At 47.4% G+C, this 19,824-nt stretch overlaps 2 long non-coding RNA genes across 4 annotated transcripts; one reads left to right on the top strand and one right to left on the bottom strand.

Moving 5' to 3' along the window:
- Window positions 1-1,620: 1,620 nt before the first annotated feature.
- LOC140421671 (uncharacterized) lies at window positions 1,621-11,461 on the bottom strand. 3 transcript variants are annotated; one of them, XR_011946981.1, is made up of 3 exons: window positions 11,153-11,461; window positions 9,607-9,720; window positions 1,621-8,121 (listed from the first exon to the last, which is right to left on the bottom strand). It is a non-coding gene; the product is annotated as an uncharacterized lncRNA (long non-coding RNA). The 3 variants fall into 3 exon arrangements; XR_011946980.1 differs by having other exon boundaries at window positions 11,165-11,457; XR_011946982.1 differs by having other exon boundaries at window positions 11,336-11,428.
- On the top strand, window positions 11,148-14,622 carry LOC140421665 (uncharacterized). The gene is made up of 2 exons (XR_011946973.1): window positions 11,148-11,236; window positions 13,421-14,622. It is a non-coding gene; the product is annotated as an uncharacterized lncRNA (long non-coding RNA).
- Window positions 14,623-19,824: the final 5,202 nt, after the last annotated feature.

Raw genomic sequence — 19,824 nt, 5'->3', positions numbered from 1 at the left:
ACTGCTACTTTGAAAAAAAAAAATTTAGAGAACCCAATTATTGTTTTTCCCAATTAAGGGGCAAGTTAGAGTAGCCAATCCACCTAACCTGCACATGTTTGGGTTGTGGGGGTGAAACCCACGATGACATGGGGAGAATGTGCAAACTCCACATGGACAATGGCCAGGGCCGGGATTCGAACCAGGGTCCTCAGCGCCGCATTCCAAGTGCTAACTACTGCACCACATGCCACCCTCAAACACTGCTACCTTACCCCCAATATGTCAGGGTGGATGATACTGTCCACCTATGGGACAGGGTATAGTCCTGTGTTATGGTGTGTGTGACTGTGGTTCTTTGTGTATGAGGTGTGCATTCAAGTGTGTGTGTGTATACAGGTCTGTGTGTGAGTGTGTGTAGCTGTTTCTCATCAGCTGTAACACAAACCTTCCTCTCTCTGAGCTATGAGCATTGGTGAGACTGCACCTGGAATACTGTGGATAGTTTTGGTCCCCTTCCTCGAGGAGGGATGTAGTTGAAAAACTGCACTCGAAGCAGTTCAGAGGAGGTTCACTGGATTGATTCCAGAGATGAGGAGTTTGTCTTCTGAACAGATATTGAGCGCTTTAGGCCAATACTCTCTTGAGTTTAGAAGCTTGAGAGGAGATGTTATTGAGGAATAAAAGATGATAAACGATATTGACAAAGTAGATGTAGAGCGGATGCTTCCACCCACTGGAAGCCCCAAATCCCCCATTAAGAACCTGCAGATCCCAAGTTTGCAGCTCCCAGGGCTTTTGAGTCATGTGCAGCCAACTTGGTAAAGAAACAGTGACTGGGTGAGTTTCAGGGTCCCAGTGACCAGGAGAGAAAATAATTGATTCATTGATGTTCTTGTCACGCTGCACAGAGGGGCCTGACAACTGAACCCAGTCAGAGTGCAGTAAGGGAGGAAATTGTGAGTGAGGAAAGGAATCATGAAGATAATGTAATAGGTTTAGTGGGCAGACCAACTCTCCTGGTGAAAAGCCTGCCCTGGGAGTCCATGCAAGTGGTGGATGAGGTGCTGCCAGAGTTGAGTGGCTGGGCGCTGTCTGCAGGAACTGTCAGAACACAGAAACAGTCGGGGACATGGTTTACTCAACCAGATGGGTCCAAACAGGAAAATACTGAAAAATACAGATGTTCACAGCCCGCGTCACTGTCCGAGTGGAGTTGGCACATTCTCCTCGTGTTTGCATGGGTATCACCCTCACAACCCAAAGATGTGCAGGGTAGGTGAATTGGCCAAGCTAAATTACCCCTTAATTAGAAAAAAAGAATTGGGTACTCTAAATTTCTATAAAGAAAGAATGGGTGGATTTCCAGAGAGGAAGCTCAAACTACACATGGACAGCAGTAAATTGAAGGGGTGTAGGTTAGGTTGATCCTAGATTAGGATAAATGGTCGGCATAACATCGTGGGCTGAAGGGCCTGTGCTGTGCTGTACTGTTCTATGAACATCACTTCCTCCTTTGATAAATTGACGTTCTCAAGAGAGTTCACACACCGATCTATGACCTTAACATCCGTCATGTCCTTCTCCCTGACCTCAACATCCGTCATGTCCTTCTCCCTGGTGAACACAGATACAATGTACTTTGTTTTTGAAAAATATATTTATTAAATTTCCAAAGACGAACAATAACAGCAATATCAACAGACAAGTATACAGAATATATCGGTAAAGATTCAGAAAAGTGACACACACAGGTCTTTATAACAACAATCAAACTATCCCCATTTTACCCTAACCCCCTTAACCCTCGACTGTCCTGTTCTTTTTGAAAATCAACAAAATGAGGGGCACATTCAGAGATGACAATCACCGAGTATTCGGCTGTCACCGCTGAAGGGAGGAGGGACTTAACAATAAAAACAACAATTCAGGAATAGGCACGGTCAACATGAGAAAAAAAGGAAAATTCTTTCCTGTTTGGATGCAGAAAAGGCCACGCCCCCCCCCCCCCACCACCACCAATCCATCCCTTAAATGAGGGCAGTGCCCTGGACATCCCAGACGGAGTCAGAGATTTAGACATGGAACGTCCAATTTCGGGTCCAAGGCACAGTTCAAGTCACCTCCTAGAATCATCCGATGTGAATAAATGTCAGGGAGCAAGCTCACCAAAGAGTTTACAAAATTTGGATCTTCCCAGTTGAGAGCATAAATAACCGGAGTGTTTTCCAGTGAACCACAGACAATAATATAGCGACCATTGGGATTGTCCATAATCCGAGAGGGGGTAAATTGTCCTATTTATGGATTAGCATTGCCGTGCTTCTAGCTCGACTGTTAAAGCCTGAATGAAAGACTTGTCCCACCCAATATCTGCAAAGCCTCATCTAGTCCTTCACACATAGATGGGTTTCCTATAGAAATATGACATCCGAGTTTCGACCCTTAAGATGAGCAGAAACCCCAGTCTGCTTCACTCGACCATTTACCCCTAACATTCCAGGTTACAAGGCCAAGTGGAGATCTCCCATTAAGTCCTACATCGGGTCAGCCATAAATTGTGAAGAATATCAAACAAGGGATCTTGACAAGCCAAAGGTGAGGAGATCCATCCAGGACGGTAACCAAGCCTGGCCCAATGACCAGACAGACAGAGTAATGACACCGTCAAACAACTAACGCCCTCCCCATCCCTCCCTAACCCAATAACACCCATCAGTAATATTACCCAACAATCCCTTATCTCCAAATCTCTACATAACATAATCCGACCACAACAATATTCTGAGCTCCTATTCACATGGTGTTTGGGACGAGGAGCTGCAGCACCTCGCAGTCCCTCCCGTCAGCTAACCTCATCCTGAGCTGGGAGGCTCTCCACTCAACCATAGATTCAAAGGAAAACTCTTACACTGATTTAATTCACAATGCAACCAGAGTGCGAAGAAGAAAAAGTACAACACGTGTAAAACCCAACAATAGCTTCATACCCTAAATTTTATACGATGTAAAACTCCTGAACCTCAAAACACAGAGTAACTCGAATATATACAGCCAAACACAGTAAGAACTCCCGAATGTCACAACGCAGAATAACTCCAATAAGGAGTTGAGGGGGTGACCAAGAAGGTAGATGAGGGCAGTGCAGTAGACGTTGTCTACATGGACTTTAGCAAAGCCTTTGACAAGGTACCGCATGGTAGGTTGTTGCAGAAGGTTAAAGCTCACGGGATCTAGGGTGAGGTTGCCAATTGGATTCAAAATTGGCTGGACGACAGAAGACAGAGGGTGGTTGTAGAGGGTTGTTTTTCAAACTGGAGGCCTGTGACCAGTGGTGTGCCTCAGGGATCGGTGCTGGGTCCACTGTTATTTGTGATTTATATTAATGATTTGGATGAGAATTTAGGAGGCATGGTTAGTAAGTTTGCAGATGACACCAAGATTGGTGGCACAGTGGATAGTGAAGAAGGTTATCTAGGATTGCAACGGGATCTTGATCAATTAGGCCAGTGGGCCGACGAATGGCAGATGGAGTTTAATTTAGATAAATGTGAGGTGATGCATTTTGGCAGATCGAATCAGGCCAGGACCTACTCAGTTAATAGTATGGCGTTGGGGAGAGTTATAGAACAAAGAGATCTAGGAGTACAGGTTCATAGCTCCTTGAAGGTGGAGTCGCAGGTGGACAGGGTGGTGAAGAAGGCATTCGGCATGCTTGGTTTCATTGGTCAGAACATTGAATACAGGAGTTGGGACGTCTTGTTGAAGTTGTACAAGACATTGGTACGGCCATACTTGGAATACTGTGTGCAGTTCTGGTCACCCTATTATAGAAAGGATATTATTAAACTAGAAAGAGTGCAGAAAAGATTTACTAGGATGTTACCGGGACTTGTTGGTTTGAGTTATAAGGAGAGGCTGGATAGACTGGGATTTTTTTCCCTGGAGCGTAGGGGGCTTAGAGGTGATCTTATAGAGGTCTATAAAATAATGAGGGGCATAGATAAGGTAGATAGTCAACATCTTTTCCCAAAGGTAGGGGAGTCTAAAACTAGAGGGCATAGGTTTAAGGTGAGAGGGGTGAGATTCAGAAGGGCCCAGAGGGGCAATTTCTTCACTCAGAGGGTAGTGAGTGTCTGGAATGTGCTGCCAGAAGTAGTAGTAGAGGCGGGTACAATTGTGTCTTTTAAAAAGCATTTAGATAGTTACATGGGTAAGATGGGTATAGAGGGTTATGGGCGAAGTGCGGGCAACTGGGTCTAGCTTAATGGTAAAAACTGGGCGGCATGGACTGGTTGGGCCGAAGGTCCTGTTTCCATGCTGTAAACTTCTATGATTCTAAGAAAGAGAATCAGAGTTCAAATTGAGATTCTGAATGAATGAATTTGCCTCTTCAGGAGAGTTGAAGAATTGACCCTTTTCCCCGACAGACACACGGAGGCGGGCTGGATAGATCAAGCCAAACAGAGAAACGTTTATATAAAACAGATTTCACCCCGTTAAAGGCTGTCCTTTTCTTCGCCAGGTCCACGCTTATGTCCTGGTATAACCGGAGAGGCCATCCTGGTTCTCCCTGGCCCTGTTCCTCCTTCTTAAAATTATGGAACCGAACAATACCACACGTGGGGGTCCCCAGCAAGAGGTCTTAGTCGCATGATCTAGCTTCGGTTTTGGGGAGGGGGGGGGGTTGAGGAGGAGAGCACATTTTCACCCACCATTTTGGAAATCAAGTTGGTGCAATATTCCGTGGGGGTGGGGATTTACCCTCCATCCCCTCAGTCAGATCCACGAAGAGGGTGATTTGCCTCCGCGAACGATTTTCTAAGTCACTCACCTTAGCCCTTAGACGATTATTAATTTCCACTACTGATGATAGACTGGTTTCTAATGAAGAAATCCGATCACTGTGATCAGATAAGACAATTTCCATTGTGGTAATCTGACGGGGCCTAGTTTTGAGCCCATTTAAATTGGATATCTTAAATTAAAGAATTGAACGCTTTAAATTAAACTACAGTCCAAATGTGGAAACCTCCTTCCTCCAGATCATTAGTGGAAAAGTGAACAATTGCAGCCAAGAACTGATCCACTCGTTAAATCTTTCCACTCTGAAAAGGACCCATTTATTCCAACTCTCTGTTTTCTATGTGACTGCAGTTACAATGAACATTCATCTTCTGAAAGCCCTTGTGTGGCCGGTGACAATGTGCGGCTGTGAAAGCTGCACCATCAAGAAGAGCGACGAGGCTAGAAAAAAAGTGTTTGAAATGAAAGGACTCAGACGGATATTCCGTGTGTCACGGGTGGCAAAGTGGAGGAATGAGGGGTGCTGGAGAAAGCTGGTGTTCAGAGGAACCTGTTTGAGGCAGTGATATCGAGGAAGATAACGTATTTTGGACATGTGTTGTGAATAGGAAGGGAGTGGTGTTATATTACTTGGGAGTAATATATGTTACTCATTTGTTTATGCCGAGTTTAACTTAACTTTGATGATGAATACTCAAAGTCTTCCAGTGATAACAAATTATTTATTGAGTAGCTAACCAATTTACTTGATTCTTCAATACTTTTACTAGTTGTCAAATTAAACAAGATAAAATTAGATTAACTATGAATATTATACTATACACTGAGTTTACTATACTTCTGTTCTCTAGCTACAACACACCCGAAGAGAACAGGAAAACAGATTGAGCTTGTTTATGTACTCCCTGTTAGTGTTGCCCTCTAGTGATCATCTAACTATACAGACTGCACATTAACCCTTCATGTATTTACATATACAGAGATCACTACAAGTGGTTGAAAAAAGAGGTAATGCCAGGCAAAACACCTGGAAATTGTGCACAATGATGCTCTCAGATCGCATGGATGGATAATATCAGAATGTGGACTGGCCTCTCAATGGGACAGGCAGTGAGAGCAGTAGAGAATTCAGTGGAGAAAGATTGTCCAGAGTGCGGCCAACACTCGGAACGACAAGATACCTGTAGTGGTGGGAAAAAGATTATTTACTTGGGGGTAGAGTATTAGATTGGATTGAGGATTGGCTGAAAGCAGAGGTTGGGGTAAATGGTTCCTTCTCTAGCTGGTGAACTGGAACTAGCGGGGTGCCACAGGGTTCAGTCCTCAGACCTCAACTATTTACAATCTATATAAATGATCTGCAAGCGGGGAGAGAGTGTAACATAGCAAAATTTGCAGATGACAGTAGAATAAGTCGGAAAACAGACAGTGAAGAGGAGATCAAGATTTACAGACAGATATAGGTGTCTAGGAGATTGAACCAAAATTTGGCAGTTGGAGTTTAATGTAGACAAGTGTGAGGTTATCCGTTTAGGCCAAAAAAATAGAAAGGACAATTATCTAAATGGAAAGCAGATTACAGATGTGTTGGACAGAGGGATCTGGGTGTCTTTTTTCATGAATCGCAGAAAGTCGGTCTGCAGGTACAGCATGTAATTAAAAAGGCAAATGGGATGTTTGTGTTTATTGCAAAAGGACTGGAGTATAAAAGTAGAGAAATGTTGTTGCAATTGTATAGGGTGTTAGTGAGACCACATCGGGAGTATTGTGTCCAGTTTTGGTCTCCTGATTTGAGGAAGGATGCGGTGGCTTTGGAGGCAGTTCAGAGGAGGTTCACCAGATTGATTCCAGGAATGAAAGGGTTGAGAGATTAAGCAGTTTAGGCGTATACAAGCCAGATGTTGAGAAGGATGAGGGGGGAAATGATCAGGTGTATAAAATACTAAATGGGATTGATAAAGTAAACGTAGACTAAATGTTACCCCTTGTGGGGCAATCGAGGACGAGAGGTGATAGATTTCGAACTGAGACGAGGAGGAACTACTTCTCACAGAGGGTGGTGAATTTGTGGAACTCGCTGCCCCATAGTGCAGTGGAATTGGAGTCATTAAATGCTTTCAAGAAGATAAATATATTTCTGATATACAAAACAGATTAAAGGGATAAAGGGAATAGATGGGAGGTGGATTTGAGACCAGGAACAGATCAGCCGTGTTCTGATTGAACAGCGGAGCAGGCTCGAAGGGCCGAATTGTCTACTTCTGCTCCAAATTCCTATATTCCTGCGTACTATCCAGGATAAAATTAATGTATTACATCTGCTTCTGTGCATCATTTCAGTGGAAATGTGCTCTCGCTGAAAGAGTATCAGCCCACTGGAATGAACATTGGAAGACTGGCCAGCATACAGAGAAACCTTCTGACCTCCCACTTCACCCACTGTCAGAATGACCATGGTTCAGTCCTGAATGTGATCAAGAGCAGCAAAAATCAGCAGAATCCAACCCCTGTAATTACTTGTGAACTCGCTGGTGTTTCTGCAGGTAGGATGTACTGCTGAATCCTTTCCCACACGTGGAGCAGGTAAACGGCTTCTCCTTAGTGTGAACTCGCTGGTGTCTCAGCAGGTTGGATGAATTAACAAATCCCTTCCCACATACAGAGCAGGTGAATGGTCTCTCCCCAGTGTGAACTCGCTGGTGTGTTACCAAGTTGGATGAATTAATAAATCCCTTCCCACACACAGAGCAGGTGAATGGTCTCTCCGCGGTGTGAACCCGCTGGTGTGTCAGCAGGTTAGATGAATTAATAAATCCCTTCTCACACACTGAGCAGGTAAACGGCTGCTCCCCAGAGTGAATTCGCTGATGCGTTACCAAGTTGGATGAATTAATAAATCTCTTCCCGCACACTTTGCAGGTGAATGGCTTCTCTGCGGTGTGAACCCGCTGGTGTGTGAGCAGGTTGGATGAATCTATGAATCCTTGCCTACACACCGAGCAGGTGAATGGCGTCTCCCCGGTGCGAACTCGCTGGTGTGTCAGCAGGTTGTATGAAGTAAATCCCTTCCCACACTGAGAGCAAATGAACAGTCTTTCCCTGGTGTGAATGTGTCGATGAGTTTCCAGCGCAGACAGGAAAATGAATTCCTTCCCACAATCCCCACATTTCCACGGTTTCCCCATGGTGCGGCTGTCCTATGTCGGTGATTTTCCAGTCACATTGATGATAAAATGGCCAATGGTATTCCCCGTCCTGATGAATCGAGTGACTGTCAGATCTCGATGTGAAGTTTCGTTTGAGATTTCTTGCTGCAAATCCTCCCCTTTGAACATCCTGTTAAAGGAGTTTACAAATGTCATCACTGTCAGTACAGCTCAGAAATTCAGAACAGACAATTCTAGTTGCTCGTTCCCCAAAAGCTGTAAATTTTCACGTACGCATCTGTACAAACAAAAAACACTCTCTCCTATCTCGCCCCATCCATTCTCACTCCATATACACACTCCCTATTCTCCTGAAGGTGCTAATTCATGCTGATCGACAGATCGACACTCAGCATTTCCTGATCTTGACCGAGAGATCGTGATATTCCAAGAAATAGGAGCAGGAGACAGTCATTCAGCCCATCAAGTCTGCTCCATCATTTAATAAGATCATGGCTGGTCTGATATAATCTCAAATCTTCAATTACAGGGAATAAATATGGAGCAGAATTTAATGGTTAATCAGTTGATGAACAGAAGAGAAATTATGTCTAGAACATAGAACATTACAGCGCAGTACAGGCCCTTTGGCCCTCGATGTTGCGCCGACCTGTGAAACCACTAAAGCCCACCTACACTATTCCCTTATCGTCCATATGTCTATCCAATGACCATTTGAATGCCCTTAGTGTTGGCGAGTCCACTACTGTTGCAGGCTGGGCATTCCACGCCCTTACTACTCTCTGAGTAAAGAACCTACCTCTGACATCTGTCCTATATCTATCTCCCCTCAATTTAAAGCTATGTCCCCTCGTGCTAGACATCACCGTCCAAGGAAAAAGGCTCTCACTGTCCATCCTATCTAATCCTCATCATCTTGTATGCCTCAATTAAGTCAACTCTTAACCTTCTTCTCTCTAATGAAAACAGCCTCAAGTCCCTCAGCCTTCCCTCATAAGATCTTCCCTCCATACCAGGCAACATTCTGGTAAATCTCCTCTGCACCCTTTCCAACATCCTTCCTATAATGCGGCGACCAGAATTGCACGCAATACTCCAAATGCGGCCGCACCAGAGTTTTGTACAGCTGCAACATGACCTCATGGCTCCGAAACTCAATCCCTCTACCAAAAAAAGCTAACACACCGTATGCCTTCTTAACAACCCTATCAACCTGGGTGGCAACTTTCAGGGATCTATGTACATGGACACCGAGATCTCTCTGCTCATCCACACTACCAAGAATCTTACCATTAGCCCAGTGCTCTGTCTTCCTGTTATTCCTTCCAAAATGAATCACCTCACACTTTTCTGCATTAAACTCCATTTGCCACCTCTCAGCCCAGCGCTGCAGCTTATCTATGTCCCTCTGTAACTTGTAACATCCTTCCGCACTGTCCACAGACTTTAGTGTCATCTGCAAATTTACTCACCCATCTGGTGCAAGAAAAACAATTCCTGACCACGGCAAGATAACGATGGTAAATCAGCAGCACATAGCCGAGGGATGGGCAGCAGTGAAAACATAATTCAGAGACATTGGATAACAAAGCACAGATAATAAAGCACAACACTGAAAACTCTAAATTATAGGTGAATGCTCAATAATACTCACCTCTGGAACAATTTCACTGTTTTCAAATTTAAAACCTCTTATGGAGTCTGCAGCTGGAAAGATATCAGAAGCACTGGAATCAGTGAAAAATCAGTCTTCCAATCTTCTAACTCCCTGTAAAATGAGATTACAAGAGTCACGTGTCAATTATCGTCAGAGATTACCATTTTTTCTTTCTCTCAGATTGTTGTGTGTAAATCCTCCCCTTCTATCTCCCTGTAAAAGTAGTTTCCAAAGTCGATGATATAAATTCCTAACACACTCTCCCCATTTCCTGGCGTAGGATTACTTAAGATGGGATATACTTACATTGGAAGCAGTTCAGACATGGTTCACTCAGCTGATTACTGGCATGAAGGGGTTTGTTTTATGAGGAAAGGTTGCACAGGGTGCGTGTATACGGACTGGATTTTAGATCATAAAATTTACAATGCAGAAGGAGGCCATTCGGCCCATTGAGTCTGCACCGGCCCTTGGAAAGAGCACCCCACTTAAGCCCACACCTGCACCCTATCCCCACAACCCCACCCAACCTTTTTGGATACTAAGAGCAATTTATCATGGCCAATCCACATCTTTGGACTGTGGGAGGAAATCAGAGCACACGGAGGAAACCCACGCAGACATGGGGAGAACATGCAGACTCTGCACAGTGACCCACACCTGGGACCCTGGAGCTGTGCTACCATGCTGCCAATAAATAAGAGGTAATCTTAAAGGAGCAGAAATGATTCTGAGAGTACTTGACAGGTGCTGGAAGGATGTTTCTCCTCAACAGGGAATCTCGATCTACAAGGCCAGTTTAAAAATGAGTGTCTAAGACAGAGATGAGAAGAAATAGCTTCTCTCAAGAGGGCCAGTAGCCAGTGGCACTCTCTCCCTAGTGAGCAGTGGAGGCGTGGCCATTGAATTTATTCAAGGCTGTTTTACCGACTGAGGAGTAAAAAGTTAGGGTTGTTGGTTGTCTGAAGGAAAATGGAGTTAAGACAATGATCAAATGAGCCACGAGTTTATTAAATGGCAGAGCAGCCTCTTCCTGCTCCTAATTCTGATAATCTTATTCTTGTTATTGGGATGGCCGCACATGTGCTTTGCAGCCCCTTCCCCCCTCTCACATCCCTTTGAGATTTCTGCACTCATTTAATTCCAGCCACTTGAGAATTCCTGATTTTAATCTCTCCACCATTGCCAAGGCCTCAATTTCTGGAATTTCCTCCTTAAAACTCTCCGACTCACTTTCCTCCATTAAGATTCTCTTTAAAAGCTAATATATCCTCATGTGGCTCAGTGTCAATTTTGTCATTTTGTAATGTTTAAATGAAAGTCTTAAAAGTTTTATTCTGTTCATGTCATAATATAAATTCGAATTATTGTCACAGCCCTGGACATATAATCTGCCCCATAAATAGGAATTTGTAACTCAGAGTGAAGCAGTTTGCTGGACATTCTGTCATGAAGACACATTTCAAAAATGTTGCCCCCAACAATGATGGCGACCAAGCCTGCGCTCTGCTGCTCAATAAAGATGGTGGGTGCGCATGCGCACCTCTCCCAGTACCAAATAGAGATGGCGGCTGCACAGTCTCGGCTGTAACAAAGCTGCGGCCTCCGCTCAGATCCCCAGGCACCGGTAGGTTATTTTTCCGGATTTTCGATGTGAATAACATGTTCACGAAGCGTGTCTAACGAACCGACTGATTCATCTCTCCCTCCGTCCCGCCATTCCCACCTTCATGATTGTGGATCCGAGAACGAACGTTTTTCTGCGTCACCATTAATCACACTGCGCATGCTTCACTCAGCCCAGTGCCGCCTCCTTATTCACGCTGATTCGTTGGAGGACCAGTCACTCCCGACCGGTCCTCCGGACCCGCCCCCTCTCCTCCTATTGGTCCGGTGCTGCCGTCAATCGTTGCCCGGCCATTGTGAGGTGTCTGGTGAGAGGTCAGGGTTTAGAATACCGAGTGTGGAACACTGAATATTCTCCAGTCTCCCGAGGTAAGTTATTTATACTGACTGTCCCGGAGCTCCTCCTCCCCGGATTCGCACCAACCCTGCTCCCTGCCGACTAGGCCGTGAATCCCCGAGGTAAGTTATTTATACTGACTGTCCCGAAGCTGCTCATCCCCGGATTTGCACCAACCCCGCTCCCTGCCGACTAGGCCGTGAATCCCCGAGGTAAGTTTTTTATACTGACTGTCCCGGAGCTCCTCCTCCCCGGATTCGCACCAACCCCGCTCCCTGCCGACTAGGCCGTGAATCCCCGAGGTAAGTTATTTATACTGACTGTCCCGAAGCTGCTCCTCCCCGGATTCGCACCAACCCCGCTCCCTGCCGACTAGGCCGTGAATCCCCGAGGTAAGTTATTTATACTGACTGTCCCGAAGCTGCTCCTCCCCGGATTCGCACCAACTCCGCTCCCTGCCGACTAGACTTTCAGTGAATTCAAATTTTACCTTCTGCGTTGATGAGATTCACACCTGGGTCTCTGGAAAATCATTATGACAGTCAAAAAGATTGTTTTGAACATTTCTCTTAAGCGGATATAAAAATATTGAAAATGGGATAAAGGTTGATTGTCTGACAGTCAAACACTGTCCTGTAAGGGAATGAGTCCTTTTGCTTCCCAATTGGCCGAGGAAGGCAGTGTGTCTTACCATAGAATTTACAGTGCAGAAGGAGGCCATTCGACCCATCAAGACTGCACCCGCTCTTGGAAAGAGCTCCCTACCCAAGCCCACCCCATCCCCATAACCCAGTAACCCCACCCACCACTAATGGGAATTTTGGACACTAAGGGCAATTTAGCATAGCCAATCCACCTAACCTGCACATCTTTGGACTGTGGGAAGAAACCGGAGCACCCGGAGGAAACCCACGCACACACTAGGAGGATGTGTAGACTTCACACAGACAGTGACCCAAGCCGGAATTGAACCTGGGACCCTGGAGCTGTGAAGCAATTGTGCTGTCCACAATGCTACCGTGCTGCCCATATCAGCAGCATCTGGGTGTGGCAGATAAAAGGTTTGTCTGTTCTGTCTGTGAGGGGAGATTTCAGGTCTCAGTGTGACTGGAAATGCCCTGAGAATCACAAACCCTGGTTAGACCAAATCGGGAAAACTGTGTTCAGTTCTGGGCAACAAACCCGAGGAAGGATAGAATGGCCTTGGAGGGAGTGTAGCACAGATTTACCTGAGTGATATCTGAACCCCCCCTGGGGTTAAATTACAAAACTAGATTACACAAAAGAGTCAGAGACATGATGGCGCAGAGAATGGCATTCAGCCCATTGAGTCGATGCTAGCTCTCGGGAGCAATCCAGTCAGACCCATTCTCCTACTCTCTCCCTGTATCCTCGCAGGTTTATTTCCCTCAAATGTCTATCCAATTTCCATGGGCTGCATGGTGGCACAGTGGTTAGCACTGCTGCCTCACGGCACTGGGCTTCCCAGCTTCGATCCCAGCCCAGAGTCAACGTCCCTGTGGAGTTTGCACATTCTCCCCGTGTCTGTGAGGGTCTCACCCCCACAACCCAAAGATGTGCAGGGTAGGTGGATTGGCCACGCGAAATTGCCCCTTAATTGGGGAAAAAAAGAATTGGGTACTTTAAATTTATTTTAAAAATATTTCGATCCAATTTCCTTTTGAAATCAAATTATTCAAACACCCTCATAGGCAGCGAGTTTCAGGTCATTGCTGCTCGCTGTAGAAAAACATAATCTCATATCTCCTGTACCTTTTGCATACAAACTTTGTGTTTTTGTGGGTGTTCTCTCCATCCCTATTTTCTGTTTTAAATCCGTTTCACAAGGTGTTCAAAGGAGAGGCTTCAAAGTCCGGAAACTCAAACCAAGCATCACATCAGGATCGGACAGAGTCCTCAATTTATCATATCCTGAATATCAACGTACTTTGAACATGGAAGGAAAAAGCATCGTTCACAGTGGGGAGAAACCGTACACGTGTTGTGTGTGTGGAAGAGGATTCAGTCAAACATCAGGCCTCACAAGCCACAAATGCAGTCACACTGAGGAGAAACCTTGGAAATGTGCGGACTGTGGGAAAGGATTCACTTACCCATCCTACCTGGAAACTCATTGACGCAGAAACACTGGAGAGAGACCATTCACCTGCTCCAAGTGTGGGATAGGATTTATTCGGTCAGCGGCCCTGCAGAATCACCAGCGAGTTCACTCCAGGGAGAGACCATTCACCTGCTGAGAGTGTGGGAAAGTATTTACTGTTTCAGCCCACCTGCTGAGACACCAAAAAGTTCACACTGATGACAGACCGTTTCATTGTCCAGACTGTGGGAAGTGCTATAAAGATTCTGGGTGTCAGATTCGCCATCAACGTGTTCACACTGATGAGAGACCGTTCAGGTGCTCAGTGTGGGACTGGATTCAGTCGAGCATATTACCTCACTGAACATCAGCGAATTCACACTGGGGAGAGGCCATTCACCTGCTCCAAGTGTGCGAAGGGATTCACTCGATCATTTGACCTGCAGAACCACCAGCGAATTCACACTGGAGAGAGGCCATTTGTTTGCACCATGTGTGGGAAAGGATTCATTCACTCATCCGCACTGCAGAACCACCAGCGTGTTCATACTGGGGGGAGACTGTTCACCTGCTCCAAGTGTGGGAAAGGATTCACGCGGTCATCCCACCTGCAGAGGCACCGGCGAATTCACACTGGGGAGAGGCCATTCATCTGCACCAAGTGTGGGAAAGAATTCACACGGTCATCCCACCTGCACAGTCACCAGCAAATTTACACTGGGGAGAGGCCATTCGTCTGCATCAAGTGTGGAAAGGGATTCACCACTTCATCCCACCTGCTGAGACATCAACGAGGCCACAAGTAACCACAGTGATTGGATTTTGCTGTTCCTCACATTCAGGACTGAACCATGTTCATTTGGGTCTCTTTCTGCTGATAACAAACTCCAGCCCATTTACAGAGGCTAACATTCTGGCTAAAAGTCAAATAAATTAGATTTATGTTAAATGTGCAGTGTTGAAACTTTTTAATATCTCTGACACAAGTTAGTTCCTTTTGAAGTACTCTCGCTCTCACATTCTCTTCCATCCTCACCAACAAGAATTGTGAGGAGCGCTGGGCAGCACGGTGGCCTAGTGCTTAGCACAGCTGCCCCACGGCGCTGAGGTCCCAGGTTCGATCCCAGCTCTGGGTCACTGTCCGTGTGGAGTTTGCACATTCTCCCCGTGTCTGCGTGTGTTTCGCCCCCACAATCCAAAGATGTGCAGGTTAGGTGGATTGGCCACACTAAATTTCCCCTTAAGTGGAAAAGATAATTGGGTACTTTAAATTTAAAAAAATCCGATCAGTTGCCTCTGCTGCTTCCCTCCATTCCACGATCCCACCGGACCAAACTGTCTCTAAATTTCATCCTTTTGACTTCTGGTGGCGGCCATGGAGTCGGAGGTCGCGAATTTGGTAACTCCCGCTCGTGACGGACCTTTTGGACTTTTCTCCCAATTTTTTTCGGAATTGTATTAGAAACATCAGTGGAGAGTGAGACAGTGAGGAGAAATCCCCCACTGGTATATGGAGCCATGGACCAGAAGTGGTCGTATAAGAAGAATTAGTTGAGCAGCGAAGGTGACTGTCGAACCTGCAGCACGGGAAAGCATGGCGGAGGCGCAGGGTCCAGGTTTGGTGGCACTGGTCACCACTGAGGGCCAGGAACTTTACTTTGAATCGCCAGACGAAGCGATGGACTTTATCAAAGACAAAAGGCTGGCAGGGGTTTGAGGACATGGGGTGGACAGCACGGTAGCAATGTGGATAGCACAATTGCTTCACAGCTCCAGGGTTCCAGGTTCGATTCCGGCTTGGGTCACTGTCTGTGCGGAGTCTGCACATCCTCCCCGTGTATGCGTGGGTTTCCTCCGGGTGCTCCGGTTTCCTCCCACGTCCAAAGATGTGCTGGTTAGGTGGATTGGTCATGACAAATTGTCCTTAGTGTCCAAAATTGCCCTTAGTGTCGGGTGGGGTTACTGGGTTATGGGGATAGGGTGGAGGTGTTGACCTTGGGTAGGTGCTCTTTCCAAGAGCCGGTGCAGACTCGATGGGCCGAATGGCCTCCTTCTGCACTGTAAATTCTATGATAATCTATGACATTGAACCTCGGGGGAGGGTATTGCGGTATCGATTCTGTTTAAGTGTTCTTAGTTTTTATCTGCATATGCAGTGCTCTCTGTAACGTTTTTAGGCCGTTGCTCAGATTTGTAAGTTAACTTTGTTTCAGTGGGTGGAGGGATTTTTTCGACTTTTTTGGGCACTGTGATGTTTTGAATATGTATGTTTGAGTGGAGGGGGGGAGGGGATAGGATGTCTGGCACCATGGGCGGGGGTTACCAGGATAGTTAGGTGGGCCTCCCGACTAGGCTGATCACATGGAACGTTAGATTGAGGAAGGGATGGGACGGCCAAGTATTTCATTCAGGGCTCGACTCTAAGACCAGGGGGGTCGCCATCCTGATCAACAAACGGGTGGCATTTGAGGCAGGGAGAATAGTGGTGGACGTGGGGGCCAGGTACATCCTGGTGAGTGGGAAGCTTGAGGGGATGCTGGTGGTACTTGTGAATATATATGCACCAAACAGGGACGATGTGGAATTCATGAGGGGGGTGTTAGGTCAGATCCCGGACTGAGAGTCGCATAAGCTGGTCATGGGGGAGACTTAAATATGGTCATTGACCCAAGGTTGGACCGGTCGAGGTCATGGACAGGGAGGGTGCCAGCAGTAGCGAAGGAACTAAAGGGGTTCATGGAGCAGATGCGGGGGGGGGGGGGGGGGGGGGGTAGGTAGGTAAACCCATGGAGGTTCAGACGGCCAAGAGTGAAGGAGTTTTCTTTTCTCTCATGTGCACAAAGCATGCTTGGGATCAAATTTTTTTTTCTGAGCAGGGTTCTACTGGCGGGGGTGGTTGATACCGAATATTCGGCGATTGCTCTATTGGACCATGCCCCACATTGGGTGGATTTACGGGTGAGCAAGGAGAGAAGGCAGCGCCCGCAATGGAGGTTGGATGTGAGACTGTTAGCAGATGAGGGGGTGTGCGGGCGGGTGAGCGAGTCCATCCAGAACTATTTGGAAATAAATGACACTGGGGAAGTCTCGGCAGCAACGGTTTGGGAAGCGCTGAAGGCAGTGGTTCGGGTGGAGTTAATCTTGATATGGGCTCAGAGGGAGAAGGTGGAGCGAGCAGAGATGGATAGGTTGGTTGGGGAAATACTCCAGGTTGACAGGAGATATTCGGAGGCCCCGGACATGGGGTTATTGAAGGAGCGGCAGAGGCTGCAGATGGAGTTTGGGCCGTTATCTACAGGGAAGGCAGTGGAGCAACATGAGGGGGGTGGTATATGAGTATGGTGAGAAGGCCAGTACGATGCTAGCGCATGAGCTGAGGAAAAGGGAGGTGGCCAGGGAGATAGGAAGAGTGAAGGACAGAGATGGGAACGCGGTCTTGGACCCAGCAGGGGTGGACGGGGTGTTTTAAGGAGTTTTATAGCAGGCTATATGAGCCAGAATTCCCAACTGGGGTAGAGGGGATGAGGCAGTTCCTGGGTGAGTTGAAGTTCCCGAAGTTGGAGGAAAAACTGGTGGAGGGGGTTGGAAGCCCCAATTGGAATTGAAGAAATAGTGGAGGGGCTGGAGGCCAGTCATCGGGTAAGGCCCCGGGACCGGACGGCTACCCAGTGGAATTTTATAAGACGTTCTCGGAGATGCTGGGCCTGCTGCTGGTGAGGGCATTTAATGAGGCAAGGGAGCGGGGTGCCCTTCCCCCAACAATGTCGCAGGCCTCCATCCTGAAGCGGGAGAAGGACCCAGAGCTATGCGGGTCATATAGGCCAATCTCCCTATTGAATGTGGATGCCAAACTGTTGGCCAGAATATTGGCCTCCAGAGGTGATCGGGGAAGACCAGACGGGATTTGTAAAGGGCAGGCAACATGCGGCCAATGTCAGGCTCTTAAACGTTATATGATGCCCTCGGGGAGGGGGGGGGGCGGGCGTGGGTTGATGGAGGTGGTGGTTGCGATGGACACGGAGAAGGCCTTTGATCGGGTGGAGTGGAAATATTTGTGGGAGGTTAGGAAGGTTTGGGTTTGGGCAGGACTTCATTGATTGGGTTCGGCTGCTGTACCAGGCACCAGTAGCAAGCGTACGAACGAATCAGCTGATGTTGGGTTATTTTACGTTGCACCGAGGGAGGAGGCAATGGTGTCCCCTCTCCCCGCTGTTGTTTGCTGTGGCCATAGAGCCATTGGCGATGGCTTTAAAGAGCATCTAGGAATTGGAAAGTGTTGGTTCAGTGGGGGAGAGGAACACAGGGTCTCGCTTTACGCTGACGACCCGCTCCTGTATATTTCCGACCCGTTAGGGGGATGGGGGAGATTATGCGGATCCGAGGGGAATTCGGTAGGTTTTCAGGGTATAAATTGAATATGGGGAAAAATTAGATGTTCGCGATCCAGACGAGGGGGCCGGAGAGGAGACTGGGAGAGCTGCCGTTTAGAATGGTTGGGCGGGGGGGAGCTTACGTTATTTGGGAATCCAGATGGCACGGGAATGGGAGACATTACATAAGTTAAATCTGACCCGGCTAGTAGAGGAAATGAAGGAGGACTTTAGAAGGTGGGACATGCTCCCGCTGTCACTTTCGGGGAGGGTGCACACAGTGAAAATGACGGTTCTCCCGAGATTTCTGTTTGTTTTCCAGTGCCTTCCCTTCTTTATCCCAAAGGCCTTTTTTAAACCGGTAAACAAGGCGATTTTGGGTTTTGTGTGGGTGGATAAAACCCCGCGAGTGAAGCAAGTGTTGCTGGAGCGTAGTTGAGGGAAGGGTGGGTTGGCGCTGCCGAATGTTAGCAACTATTACTGGGTGGCAAATATAGCCATGGTTAGGAAGTGGGTAGTGGGGGGGGGGAAATCGGTGTGAGAGTGAGGTAGCATTGTGTAAGGACTCAAGTCTGATAACGTCACCTCTGCCGTTCTTGGCGGCCCGGTACTCCACAAGCCGGGTGGTGGTGACGGCCCTGATAGTCTGGGGGCAGTGGAGGAAGCACGTGAGAGTGGAGGGTGCATCAGTCTGGGCCCCGATTTGTAACAACCATCGGTTTGTACCGGGAAGGCTGGATGGGGAGTTCCAGAGGTGGCAGGGATCAAGACGATGGGAGCTTCCCCTGTCTGAAGGATTTAGAGGAGAAATTTGAATTGCCAGCAGGAAATGGATTCGGGTATCTGCAGGTACGGAATTTTTTGTGAAGGCAGGTTTCAACCTTTCCGCTCCTACCACCACGGGGGATACAGGACAAGGTAGTTTCGAGAATGGGGGTGGGAGAGGGAAAGGTATCGGATATCTACAAAGAACTCATGGAGTCAGAGGTAACTCAGATAGAGGAGCTATGGGGAGAGATAGAGGCAGATCTGTGGGCGAATGCCTTGAGCAGAGTCAATACGTCCTCACCATGTGCCAGGCTCAGCCTGATACAATTTAAGGTCATTCATTGGGGGCACATTTTATTTTTTAATTTTAGAGTACCCAATTTATTTTTTCCTATTAAGGGGCAATTTAGCGTGGCCAATCCACCTACCCTGCACATCTTTGGGTTGTGGGGGCGAAACCCACACAAACGTGGGGGGAATGTGCAAACGCCACATGGACAGCGACCCAGAGCCGGGATCGAATCTGGGACCTCGGCGCCGTGAGGCAGCAATGCTAGCCACTGTGCTGCCCCGTTCACTGGGCACACATGAAGGTGGCCCGGATGAGCAGATGTTTTGGGGTAGAGGACAGGTCTGCAGGGGGGCCAGCAAATCATATCAATATGTTCTGGGCATGCCCTAAGCTTGGGGGATTCTGGCAGGGTTTTGCAGATGTCATGTCCATGGTACTAAAAACACGGGTGGTGCCGAGTCCCGAGGTGGCGGATTTTGGAGTGTCGGGAGTCCAGAGGGCGAGAGAGACTGATATCTTGGTCCTCCCTAGCGTGGAGGGACTCTAAGCCCCCAAAATCAGAGATCTGGGTTAGCAACATGGCTGGGTTTCTCAGTCTTGAATCAAGTTTGCCCTAAGAGTGTCAACGCTAGGATTCGTCCGGAGGTGGCAGCCGTTTGTCGACTTCTTCAGAGAAAATTAACTGTCAGCAGAGGCAAAAAAAGGGGAGGGGAGTAGTTAG

This window comes from Scyliorhinus torazame, chromosome 5 (genome assembly GCF_047496885.1).
Source record: "Scyliorhinus torazame isolate Kashiwa2021f chromosome 5, sScyTor2.1, whole genome shotgun sequence".
NCBI classification, from domain to species: Eukaryota; Metazoa; Chordata; class Chondrichthyes; order Carcharhiniformes; family Scyliorhinidae; genus Scyliorhinus; species Scyliorhinus torazame.
Note: the sequence above shows the minus strand (reverse complement) of the source record. Positions and strands in the feature narration are given on the sequence as shown.